This window comes from Rhinatrema bivittatum, chromosome 2 (genome assembly GCF_901001135.1).
Source record: "Rhinatrema bivittatum chromosome 2, aRhiBiv1.1, whole genome shotgun sequence".
Taxonomy (NCBI): domain Eukaryota; kingdom Metazoa; phylum Chordata; class Amphibia; order Gymnophiona; family Rhinatrematidae; genus Rhinatrema; species Rhinatrema bivittatum.
This window is the reverse complement of record NC_042616.1, coordinates 508,190,704-508,203,745: the sequence shown is the minus strand read 5'-3', so window position 1 is coordinate 508,203,745 and position 13,042 is coordinate 508,190,704. Positions and strand designations below refer to the sequence as shown.

The 13,042-nt window shown below is 47.0% G+C and overlaps 1 protein-coding gene across 1 annotated transcript in view; it reads right to left on the bottom strand.

Annotated features, from left to right (window-relative positions):
• The window catches only part of JARID2 (jumonji and AT-rich interaction domain containing 2), a 585,747-nt gene that overhangs the window by 77,032 nt on the left and 495,673 nt on the right, over window positions 1-13,042 (bottom strand).

Below are 13,042 nucleotides of genomic sequence, written 5' to 3'. Positions count from 1 at the left end.
ATTGTATGGGACCATTCCCATATGTGCTACAATATCAGAGAAGGATAAAAGGGAGTCATAAAAAGATTCAAGCACAAGAGGAGTGAGTGAAAGGCAGAGGAGAGGATATGAAATGGAAAATATTTTAATTCTGTGAGTGGCTGGATGAGACCTTTTCCAAAAGAAAAGTAACCAAAAATATTTAAAGAGAATAGAGGTCAATATTCAAAGCTACTTAGATGGATAACTCACAAGTTATCCATCCAACTCCAAGTTATCCATTTAAATGTTTAGTTTTGAATATTGATCTCAATAGAGGTTAAATAGGATATCATAAATATCAAATACGTATGGACATACCTCTTAGAATTTACTCCTGGGGGAATTCTGCACAAAAAAATGTAAAATTCTGCACACAAAAACAAAATTCTGCAAACTTTATATTGGTCAAAATAACACAATTTACATGACAGTCTTTAAGTAATTACATTTTAAATTAATACAGAAAAAAGTTATTACTTAGAGATGCAGAATTTTAAATATTTTGAGTAGAATTTCCCTAGAAATTCACTGTAAGAGTGTCCCTTCCACTCTCTCTCCCTACTCCCCTGGCCACTTTGCCCTCTCAAGACCCAACTCTTCCACCTGCCAGAACCTTTCCCTTCCACCTCTAGGCTCAACCCCTTCCACTCTATCACCAGTCCCAGATTTTGACCCCGTTCTCAGTAGTGCCCCTCACACAGGCTCCCTCTGTCCCTCCCTTTCTCACACACATGCTCCCTTCTCTCTCATACACATGCTCCCTCACTCTCTCGCACACACACATCCCCTCATACAGGGTCCCTCTCTTTTGCAAGCACACCCACACAAGCTCCCTTTCTCTCACCCATACATCCTCACACAGGCTACCTATGACTCTCTCTCATGCACCCCTTCACTCAGGCTCTCTCTCACACATACATAATTCTGTCACACAGGCTAGGACACTCACATACACATGATCCCTTTTTCATACACACCAGCTCCCAATCTCTCTCTCTCACACACACACACACACACACACACACTCTCCTTCACAATCTCCATATAGGCTCTCTCTCTCTCTGGCACCCACACTCAAGCAACCCCTTCTCTCTCCCCTCCCCCCCTCACCTCCTCCTCCCGCCCCTCTCACACACTCTCCCCTCTCCCTCCCCCTCCTTTCACACACTCACACACCTCTCTACACACATTCACTCTCACCGGGGCCTTCATCTTTGCTGCGAGTGGAGCATGTCCCGCGGCAGGCAGGGGCCTTCATCTTCGCCGTGAATGGCACACACTCCATTTGCAGCACGCCGCGGCCTTCATCTTCACTGCGAATGGCATGCGCTCCGTTCATGGCATGCCAGGGGCTCCTCTGTCATTTTCTGCGCAGAATTTGGCAATTCTGCACGGGGGGGGGGGGGGGGTGAATTCTGTGAAAATTCTGCACTCTGCAGTAGCGCAGAATTCCCCCAGGAGTATAGAATTGTTTGTTTTTAAATGCCATTTGTAAATTTAGCCTCGGTTTTTTTTTAAGTTAAGGATATCTAATTTATTCCCCCTGACCCTCCAAAGTTGGCATATAGCAAATGTTGCTTACCTGATGTAACAGGTGTTCTCACAGGACAGCAGGATGTTAGTCCTCACAAATGGGTGACATCGAGGATGGAGCCCCCCACGGAAAACTTCTGTCAAAGTTTAAACAGAACTTTGACTGGCCCCTACTGGGCATGCCCAGCAAGGCACTGACCCTGCAGCCAGCAGGGGTCTCCCTTCAGTCTGATGTTCAAAGCTACAGGCAGTGCCTAGAAAGTAAAAACAAAACAAACCCAACACCGCGGGGTGGCGGGCGGGTTTCGTGAGGACTAACATCCTGCTGTCCTGTGAGAACACCTGTTACATCAGGTAAGCAACATTTGCTTTCTCACAGGACAAGCAGGATGGTTGTCCTCACAAATGGGTGAGTACCGAGCTGAGGATGTCCTGACTTGCACCAAATGCACCCAACGACGTGCAACAGGCACTACAACTGGGGTGGAATTTGGTAAAGGGCATCCGCACCCTACCGGGAAGGTGGAAGGGTGTTGGTACATCACGTTGGAAAAAGGTTACGCAAGACAGATTGGCCAAAGATGGAGTCCTGTCTTCCAGCTTTGTCCAAACAATAGTGGGCTGCAAAGGTATGGAGAGAACTCCAGGTTGCAGCCTTGCAGATGTCAGGAAGCGGCACCGATCGAAGGGGTGCCACTGACGTAGCCATGGCCCTCACAGAGTGTGCTTTGACACGGTCTTGAAAAGGGATGCCCGCTTGCTCATAGCAGAAAGCAATGCAGTCCGCCAACCAGGAGGAAAGAGCCTGCTTACCCACAGGTTGTCCTAACAGTTAGGATGGAAAGAGACGAATAATTGAGTGCTCTTCCTGTGAGAAACTGTACGGTCTAGGTAAAAGGCTAGAGCCCGTTTACAGTCTAGGGTATGCAGGGTCTGTTCTCCAGAGTTGGAGTGGGGCCTGGGAAAAAAGATAGGTAGTATGATGGAATTGATTAATATGAAACTCAGAAACTACCTTAGGTAAAAATTTAGGGTGAGTGCGGAAGTACCGCCCGGTCCTGCAGGAGCTTAGTGTAAGGCGGATAGGTAACTAGGGCCTGTAATTCACTAACCCTGCGAGCTGAAGTGATAGCCAAAAGGAATAACACTTTCCATGTGAGATACTTTAACTCACAGGAGTGCAGAGGTTCGAAAGGAGGTTTCATTAGACGACCAAGAACCAGATTAAGGTCCCAGGATGGGGCCGGAGGCCGTAAGGGTGGCTTCAGATGGAGCAAGCCTTTAAGAAAACGTGTTACTAGGGGTTGTGCTGAAATAGGGACACCCTGTACACCTTTATGGAAGGCGGCTACCGCACTGACATGCATCCTAATGGAAGAGGTTTTAAGACCTGATTCAGAGAGATGCCATAAATAGTCCAAGAATTTGGAGATTGGACAGGAAAGGGGATCAAGGGACTGAGAAGTGCACCATGATGTGTACCTTTTCCATTTGTATGAGTAAGACTTTCTTGTGGAAGGCTTTCGTGAAGCTATCAGGACTCGAGAAACGGAATCTGAAAGGTTGAAAGGCTGAAGGACTAACCTTTCAACATCCATGCCGTCAGGGACAAGGCTTGGAGGTTGGGATGGAGGAGGGCATCCGTCGTTTTGAGTGAGCAGATGCGGGTCCTTTCCCAGAGGAATGTGCCTGCGGATGGAGAGATCCTGGAGTATTGGAAACCATACTTGGCGTGGCCAGTAAGGTGCTATCAGGATCATGGTTCCTCCGTCCTGGCGTAGCTTCACGAGAGTCTTTGACACAAGAGGAAGTGGAGGGAATGCGTAGAGCAGACCGGTTGTCCACTTGAGGGAGAATGCATCCCTCGGCCGAGAGTGCTGGCTCCGAATGAGGAGAGCAGTAATCGTCCACTTTGTGGTTCTGAGGGGGACGCAAAGAGGTCTATGTGGGGAGAACCCCACTTGTGAAACAGAGAGGTCGCTATCAGAGGATCGAGTGACCACTCGTGCGGTCGGAAGACACGGCTCAGCCGGTCTGCCAATACATTGTCTACTCCCGGCAGGTAAGGTGGCCCTGAGGTACATGGAGTGGGAGAGGGCTTCCGCCCAGATCTGCGCAGCTTCCTGACACAGAAGGAAGGAGCCTGTGCCTCCCTACTTGTTTATGTACCACATGGCCACTTGGTTGTCCGTCTGGATTAAGATTATCTGATGAAAGAGATGATCTTTGAAAGTGCGGAGCGCATAGCGGATTGCTCGAAGTTCCAGGAAATTGATCTGGTGTTCGGCTTCCTCGTTGGACCATAACCCTTGGGTTTGAAAGTTGTCCACATGGGCTCCCCAACCGATGTGAGAAGCGTCGGTGGTTAGGATTACTTGCGGATCCGGTGGAAGAAAGGGTAAGCCCTGAAGGAGGTTGACCTGAGTCGTCCACCAGGTTAAGGATAGGCGCAGCGCTTGTGTGACTGTGACTATGGAGGACAGAGGCTGAAAAGCTTGAATCCATTGGTGTCGTAGAGTCCATTGTGTTACTCTCATGGCTAGTCGGGTCATGGGAGTGACTTGAACCGAGGATGCCATGTGTCCTAGGAGAATGAGGAACTGGCGAGCCGTGGCCGTATTTTGAGACTGGAGCTGGTGAGCTAGGGACATGAGAGTTTGGACCCGTTGAAGCGGAAGGTAGGCCTTTGCCTGTAAGGTGTCCAAGTCTGCCCCAATGAAAGATAAGGTTTGAGATGGGACGAAGCAAGATTTCTCGTAATTGACAAGAAACCCTAAGGAAAGGAGTGTGTTGATTGTCAATTGTAGGGAGGACCGGGCAATCTGAGGGGTGGAGGCCCTGATTAGCCAATCGTCCAGATAGGGGTATACGTGGACACCTTCCTTCCTGAGGAATGCTGCTACAACTACGAGGCATTTGGTGAAGACTCGTGGAGCAGATGCCAGACCGAAAGGTAGTACTCGGTATTGATAATGGTCGCGGCCTACTAGAAACCGCAGATATTTGCGATGGGATTGTGTTATCGCAATATGGGTATAAGCTTCCTTGAGGTCGAGGGAGCATAGCCAATCCCCCTCTTTGCAGCAGAGGGAGTAACGTGCCCAGGGTTACCATCTTGAACTTTTCTTTTTGAAGGTACTTGTTGAGGGCCCCGAAGGTCCAAAATTGGACGTAGCCCTCCTGACTTTTTTGGAATTAGGAAGTACCTGGAGTAAAATCCCTTGCCTCGTTGAGAGGGAGGGACAGGTTCTATAGCATTTGATTGCAAAAGAAGGGATACTTCCTGTTGTAATTGAGTCAAGTGGCTGGATAGACTCCATGCTTGAAGAGGCGGGGAGTCTGTCGGAAGAGTTATGAAATTGAGGTGGTAACCCTGTGCGATAATTGCCAGCACCCACTGGTCTGAGGTAATCCGTATCCAATGCTGCAAAAAGTGGCACAGACGACCCCCTACAGGGATGTGGGGGAGTGGGATATGGCAGGTGCTCCGTTATCGGGAAGTCAAAGGCCTGCCGCAGGCCCGGGAGGTGGGGCTACAGCAGGTCTTTGTTTCCGAGGTTGGCGTAGCTGAGGTCTGGTGGAGGATCGAGCCGGACGAGGCCTAGTCGACGGAGGGTAATAACGACGTGGCCGAAAGAATGACTTTTTAGAGTCCTTCTTAGGTGGTGGTTTGGAGGATACCTCAGATGGAACAGACGAAAGTTGTTTCAACGTCTCGTGGTGATCCTTCAATTCCGCCACAATCTGTTGAATCTGTTCTCCGAACAGATTGTCCCCCAAGCAGGGTAAATCGGCTAGACGATCCTGGACCTCTGGGCGAAGGTTGGATGATTTATTAACCAAGCCCAACGTCCTGGCTGAGATGGCAGTAGCTGAGACTTTCGTGGGAAGCATCGAAGATATCGTAGGCCGTTCTGATCTCGTGCTTCCCAGCTTCAAATCCTTTGGTGAAGGAGGGCTTGAAGCTGTGGCTGGTATTGGTCCGGTAATGTGTCAGCGTAGTCCTGCATTCTGTTTTAAGGATAGCTCTGTTGTATTGAGTCATATAAAGTTGGTATGAAGCTATGCGAGATATTCAACATAGCCCCATGATATTACTTTTCCTGCCCACCACTATCAAGGAATTTGTTGTCCTTGATAGGGGGAGTGGAAGAGTGTTGGTTTTAGGCGCTTGGCCTTCTTTTGCGCCGAACTCAACTACAACAGAGCGATGATCCAGTTGAGACTTCTGAAATCCTGGTGCTGACTGAACGATGGTATGTTGAGTCAGCTTTTTTATTAACTGGTGACACAGATGAAGGGTGATTCCCAGTTTTTCTTTAAAAGATTCCAGAAATACCTGGTGAATGGGGATGGAAGCGATGATTTTTGGGGCATCCAGAAATTGGAGCAGCTCCATCATTTGGTGCCTGTCATCGGTCTCAGATTGCAGGCTGCAAAGGCCACAATTTCTGACATCTCCTTTACAAAATTTATAAAGGAAGACTCTTCAGGAGGAGAATCGTTTTCTACTCTCTGTAGGGAGATGGTGGGGATGGTAAATCTGTCATCTGAAGATGTAAGGATCATCACCCCAGGTATCATAAGGATCATGTAGGGGCTTGCAGTCCTGAAGGACCTGGTAGAGGATCCAAAGGCATCGATGGAATCGGTGCTGCAAGCGGAACTGTGAACGGCACATCGAGGGCTTCGGTGTGGGGGGGTTTTACCGATGGAATCGGTGCCGATCTTGGAATCGATGGAGCCAAAGGATAATCGGTTGGAAAGGTATGTGAAGGCACCGATGGGAACGACACCGGACGGGGGAATCCGGAACGGTGTTTCTCCTGTCGATGAATGTTCTTCCGGAGATGATGGTGTAGTCGGGTGCTACTGGAATCACCGATGGAGGGCGCGATGAGTGCCTCCATACGATTAGTATCGGTGCCAACGCTTCCACTAGAGGCTCGGTGGTCGGTTCCCTCCTCGGTGGCAGAGTCGGTGCTGAGGTCGGTGCCTGAGGCGGTGCCGGAATCGGTGCCGGAGGCGGTTGCCGGTTGGAGGCTGGAATCTTTCGCCTCGCCTTCTCGATGGCCTCCTGGACCAGCCGGTCCAGTTCTGCCCGGAGACCAGGGGTAAACCATACCCGGCTCGACGGGAGAGGGAGGCTGAGGCAGGGCCGGAAGTAAAACCAGACCGTAACCGGTGGGATCACGGCCCCCGCACCCCGGGGAGGGTGAGGGTTTCCTCTCGTGCCTGCGAACGAGACGTGGCCGGTTGCCAGGTCTGACCGAGGCTTTTTCGTCGGTTGGCTCGGCCTGTTCAGAGGTCGATGGTTGTGGATCCTCGACGGGCCGAGACTTGTGCCTCGATGGCGATGCTTATCCTTCCGATCTCCTCGCCCATCCGGGAGGGGACAGGAGTCGACGGCCGAGAAGTCATCGGTGGAGGACGGTCACCGGAGGGTTGACGATGGTGGTGCAACTCGACGGTGCCGGGTCCGATGACGTCGATGCTATCGATGGCGTTGGGGTGGGTGCATGGAAGAGGAGCCCCATCTTCTCCATCCTGGCTTTACGACCCTTAGGTGTCATTAGGGCACATTAGTGCAAGTCAGGACATCATGCTCACTTCCCAAACATAGAACACAGACCCGATGGGGATCTGTGATGACATAGTCCGGGTGCAATCCGGACAACGACGGACGAACCCCGTCAGCCATGGCCTAGGGCCAATTTAGCCGCGGGATTGGTAAGTGCCAACAGGACTCTAGGGCCAAAATCGACGGCAGTCGATGAAAAATTCGGCAAAAAACTTACCGGGCTTTCGCGGACTGGTGACAAAAATGTGTCGAAGGGAGACCCCTGAGGGGCAAATTTTCTTCGGAAAGAAAAAAACCGAATTCCTGTCAGGAACGTGGTATAAGAGAGCTCCTTTTCACGCGTGGCAACTGCTGCGCGGAAAAAAGAAGACTGAAGGAGGGACCCTGCTGGCTGCAGGGTCCAGTGCCTTGCTGGGCATGCCCAGTAGGGGCCAGTCAAAGTTCTGTTTAAACTTTGACAGAAGTTTTCCGTGGTGGGCTCCATCCTCGATGTCACCCATTTGTGAGGACAACCATCCTGCTTGTCCTGTGAGAAAATAGGTTTGCCATGGGAATCAATTTATTATTGACCACGTGGAAAGACCTGCCAAATGGAAAATACTCAACTTTGAGCTTTGCATTTGGGCTGAGCCAGAGACAGGAGGGGAAAAAGTCAACTTACCTTTCTGCAGGTAACAAAATCCCAAGGAGAAAATAAAAGCAGCATTTTACTTACCACAAGCAAGGAATAAGGTCCTCTGCACCATTAGAAAAGAGCACTTTCAGCTGGCCTTTTAAGGGTGGCGATAGCTCTGTGATGCAAGAGACCTGGGTTCAGGAATGCTCATGAGTTTCCATCACACCATGGCCCAGCGAGGTCTAGGGGAGCGAGGGGGGACGTGGGGGAGAACAGCCTCAGCATGGACCTTGTAGGCAGCTACAGTCCCGGCCACTAAAAAAAACTGAAAGGAACCCATAGGCATGCCAACTGGAGAAACAGCAGACTACAATCTGTGCATTCCCGTGCAAGTGTCCATGGCCACAGACATCGTTTCAGCAGTCAGGATAGGCATCGCTGTCAATCAACAGACAAAAAAAAAATAGCCACCTTGAAGTGAGGCAGCAAGGGAAGGAGGGGAAAATATGACAGATCCGAGGCTAAAGGGATAATATATGGGATCCCTAGAAAGAAGGGCTGTGTGGGAATCCTCTTGACCGGTCTTTGGTCAGGGCCAAGCGCAGCAAGGGAAAACCCATGGTTGGATGCCTGGAGAGGATCTACTACCACAAAAAAAAAAAAGAAACAGATCAGTTATAAAAATAGGTTTCTGTTTTTTTTTTCTACCACACAACAGCATGCAGCAAATTTACAAGAAAAAAACACATTACAGTAACAGTAAGGGGTCTATGTACTAAAGCATATTGTGGCTAACGTGCATGTGTAGTGATACTACTTAATGCAGCAATAGTATCCTTCAAGGCAGACCCATTAAAAATAACATGGTGAAGTTCATTTTTAATGCGGTCACCTACTTAAATATGTAAATATCATGGCAATGAGCTCATTACCACCATATTTACAAAAGGTGTGTTACATTTACCATAGCAACATTGCAGAGGTAAACTTAGGAACATGTCCAGAGGTGTAATGAATTACTAGCGTAACAATTTGTAGAGAAAAAGGGAGTCCCGGGGCATCCCTCTCCACCCACAGATACCCATCCATCCCCATGAAGTGGCAGATCTCCTATTCTCCCACCCTCTGGTGCACCTGCACCCTAACCAGGACCGGAGAAGCGATTACAGCAGTAGGCTGAGAATCTGGGAAACCAGAGTTCAAATCCTACTTCTCCCAGCAACATTCCTGGTGACCTTGGACAAGTCACTTCACCTTCCATTGCTTCAGGTACAAACATTACCTCAGAGATAGGGAAATACCTGCTGTACCCGAATGCAACTTGCATTGAGTTTGGGTTTGAAAAGGCAAGTATTTTAACCTAAAATCCTTATCAAAATCCTGTTACATCGCTAGTCTTTGGTGGTATCTCAGCTTTGCCACCTGGTACTCAAGAACCTCATGTTACGGTAACAGTGATCAGACACTTCAAGGGAAGAGGGGGGTGGCAAAAAAAAAAAAAAGGCCTGCACTGATGGTCCCGCTCCCCATATCAGGGACCCTGCGACCACACTGAGCGGCCCCATATCCTCAGTCTGGTTAATGTAGGCTGCAGGCCAGATGCAGAGTACCGATGCCTTAGAATGGCCATGTTCTGTTTCAATCATCCATTTTAACACAATAGCATTCTAGATCTCAATTTAGCACCCTACGTGTTAAACAGCAGTTTAGCAAAAAGGCATTAGAATGGGGAGGTGAAGGGGGCATTATCTGCTGATTTTAATGCCTGTTAGTACATAGACCCCTGCCCTAAAATGGTCTTGCACAATCACAGAAGTCTGGGAACTTCCAAATAAGAAGTACTTTGCAAAAGGCTACCAAAACACTTCCCTGGTTTTGCAAGAGAATATTGTTTCCTTAATGTATTTTTTTTCCAGATGTAAATGTGTTTGCTGTTTTACTATAGGTTATGTGGCAAACTGACAAAGTAGTAATGCACAGCTGTTAGCTACTGCATGATTTCATGCAGAGATCAGTCTATTGGCCCCTTGACATTGCATGGGAAGACTGTTTGGGGCAGGTACAGTAATCAGTGCAGGAATGCTGTGGTATATACAAGTTTTTGTTTTAAATCTCAATGGATGAACAGCCAAGCACTTCCTCGCCAAATCTGAGTTTTCAGCTAGGCAAGTAGAAAGCACAGTTTGAAAGAATCTTTATGCTTGAAAAACAAAAATTTACATTTTTGCTCTCAATTTTCAGTAGAGTTGGGTTAGTTCAGAGTAAGATGAAGACCTACAAAGTAACCGTTTCAGCACAAAATTAACATGTCTGTCGGAGATCACAAATTGATCAGCTGGCCTCACCTGGAAACCCTCACGTATTATTGAGGCTGGGCTAGGGTAGTGATAAATGCTCTCAATTGCTCTTAGTGCATCAAAATTGCCATCTGTAAACTCTGCAGGAGAGATGATCCCTCACTGGAGGTGAAACAAAAATGTACCAGTCTCCTTCCCCTCCTTGCTCTCCCTCCCAAAATACATAACAATTAAATAATTTCACCCAGAAGATAGAAAGTTCAGTTGTTTTAGTCCCCAAATTTAACTGAAACCTTTTAAAGGTTGCGGTACGTACCAATGTGTATGAAGTTCCCTTTTCACTCAAGATCTCGTATTGCAGAAGAAATAGGAAACAGAGAGCCACACTACTTAGGAACCCTGTTCTGGTCAATGCTTTGTGCTAACCAGGAATGCAGATAGCATAGACTCTTGGTCCCAAGCTAATAAGCCAGAGTGCAGCTAAAAGTAGAGCTCAGAATCCCTAATGGAAAGACACAGTCAACTACTGCTCCTAGAGGAATGTATAATGGTCATTCAGCAAGAAGGAAAGTATGCAGTTCTGTACATTGACAAGGGCAGGTCAAACTAACCTAATCTAACCTACAATTTGGCCAAAAGGAAGTCAATGTAATCTGTGCTTCATCAAAAATGGCCTTTGCAATACCTAGATCTAGACGTGGAAGTAATGGGAAATACTGGTGGCAGCGTATGATGAGTTCCCTGTGAAAGTAAACTGAGACCTTGCAGAGCAAATCAAAGCAAAAGAACAAATATTCCATGCTATGTCTGCTTAGAAAACCTGATGTGCTTTAGATGCTATAAAAAGGTGAGCACCAAACAATATCTTACAGTAGAGCACTGTTTATCTGAAGATCTATTCGTTGGAAAGTCAATATCTGGCAAAAAAAAAAAATCATATTACCTGTGCTGTGATGTATTATCCAAAAATTCATTAGCTACATATGATCCTTTATTCATAATGGCCTTGGTCCTGAACATTCTGGATGAAGGGACCTCTACTATATATGTGTGTATAATATATACAGATATATATATATATATACACACACACACACACACACATAGATTCATATACACAAGAGAGAGAATAAAGATAGAGTGCAAAAGATAAATAAGGAAATATATGCAAGTAGCACACTGAAAAGGGAACTTCATGGCAGTGGACGCTGCAAGCCAATGGTTTATCTTACACAGTTCTTCATGCCCAGGATCCATCCTGGGCCAGTAGATTTGAAAAACCCCTGGTAAGATCACAATCAAGTTGTTGCACACTCATCAGGTTAGGTTAGTTCTCTTGCCCCTCTGTTTTGATAGCAGTCTAATCTAATCTGAGATTCTGCATTGTGTTTGTTTCCCACTTTCACCATCAATCTGATCCCTCTGTCTGCAGACCTCCCTCATCTTAAATGGATATACTACGGGAAAATGTATTTCCTGCCTGCTTTTAGGTAGAAAGGGCACAGTGCTACATGGCAGCATTATACACCTGTACAGCCAGTGACGGGGTCAAAAAGGACAGCTGCTTTACAGCTTAAGTCAGCAGCAGATTACTTTTGGTGCTCCCTCTTCTCTTCATAAAATGTGTGCCAGTTTGCAATCTTATTTAACCAAACAATCAGTGGTGGGTTGTTGTTTTTTTTTTTAGATTTTATTAGGCGTGTTGCATGAGACTGCTAAGTGCAATTTTTTAAGCAGTCTTTGTCATCTAGAAGCTGAAGTTTATTTCAGTCCACATAATTTCACCAACACACAGCTGAGGGGACCAAAAACAAGACTGAAAGCAAAAAAAAAAAGACATAGGGAGAGGCTCTGAAGCAAAATACAGCAGCTAAGACCCCCTTTACTGAAACAGCTCAGCTGTCTTTCAAGCGGTGCACACTTTGGGTGTGTGTCGCAGGCCCAGATCTAGGCATAGACAACTGCCTAGGACACCAAAATGTCAAAGATGCCAAATACGCAAACCGAAGAGGAGCCTATTTCTGCTTGCCTTAGGGTCAGGTGCTAGCCAGCTTCAAGATGCCATGGAACTCTGCCTATTTTGTGCCAAAATCTTAAATCCGGCCCTGGGGGTGGAAAGAAACTTTCCTGACCACAGTCTGCAGGATTTTTTGTCTTCTTAAATCAGGATTCCAGCGAGGAGAAAGGTCTGTGGTAAACTGAACAGTGAGGCTCATGCAACCATTTCAAACACACACGAACAGTTAAGTCCTTGGTAGCTACACCATGAAAGTGGTATGCAAAGTCTGGAGCGGAGGCCAGTCCCTGAGAGATTCTAGGGCATGGGAAGGCTGAACTGTTTTGCCTTCTGGCCACATTAACGTCCCTGTTTGGAAGAGGAGCCGGGGAGGTTAAGAGTCCACCATCCCAGAATCACAAGGAGGAAGAAGACAGAAGCCTTCTCTAGGCCAGATATTTTATACACCTCTGCTCTAGGATAACCAAAATATTAGCTGAGGTCCAAGATGTGAAATTCACACAATGAGTACCATAAAAACATTTAACATTTTGATTTTTTTTTCTTTTAACTAAAAGCAGCATGGTCTGTGAACCTGAGAAGTGCGACACCTGTAAGGTTATTTTTTGTATTCTTTAAGCATGAGCGTAGGAACACTAATATGTTTGAATACTACACCACTGATCTACTTCTCAACAACAACAAAAAAGTTCTAGCTTCTATTTCTTTCTTCTGCAAATGTCACTTTGTATAGGGGTATAGGACATTTCACAAAGCCCCCCACCCCACTTCCTATATCTATATATTAATACATCAGTAAAACATCAGTAAATACATCAGTAAAACATTCAAAGACTAACATTTTTAGGCAAGAACTGAGAAGTTGAAGTGCACACTCAAGAGGAACTTTCCAAGCTGAACCACATGCAGGCTGCTTTGCTGAGGTAATTTCAACCTAATATGACAGGGTGAGCGTATGTTGTGAACTGTTCATGCTA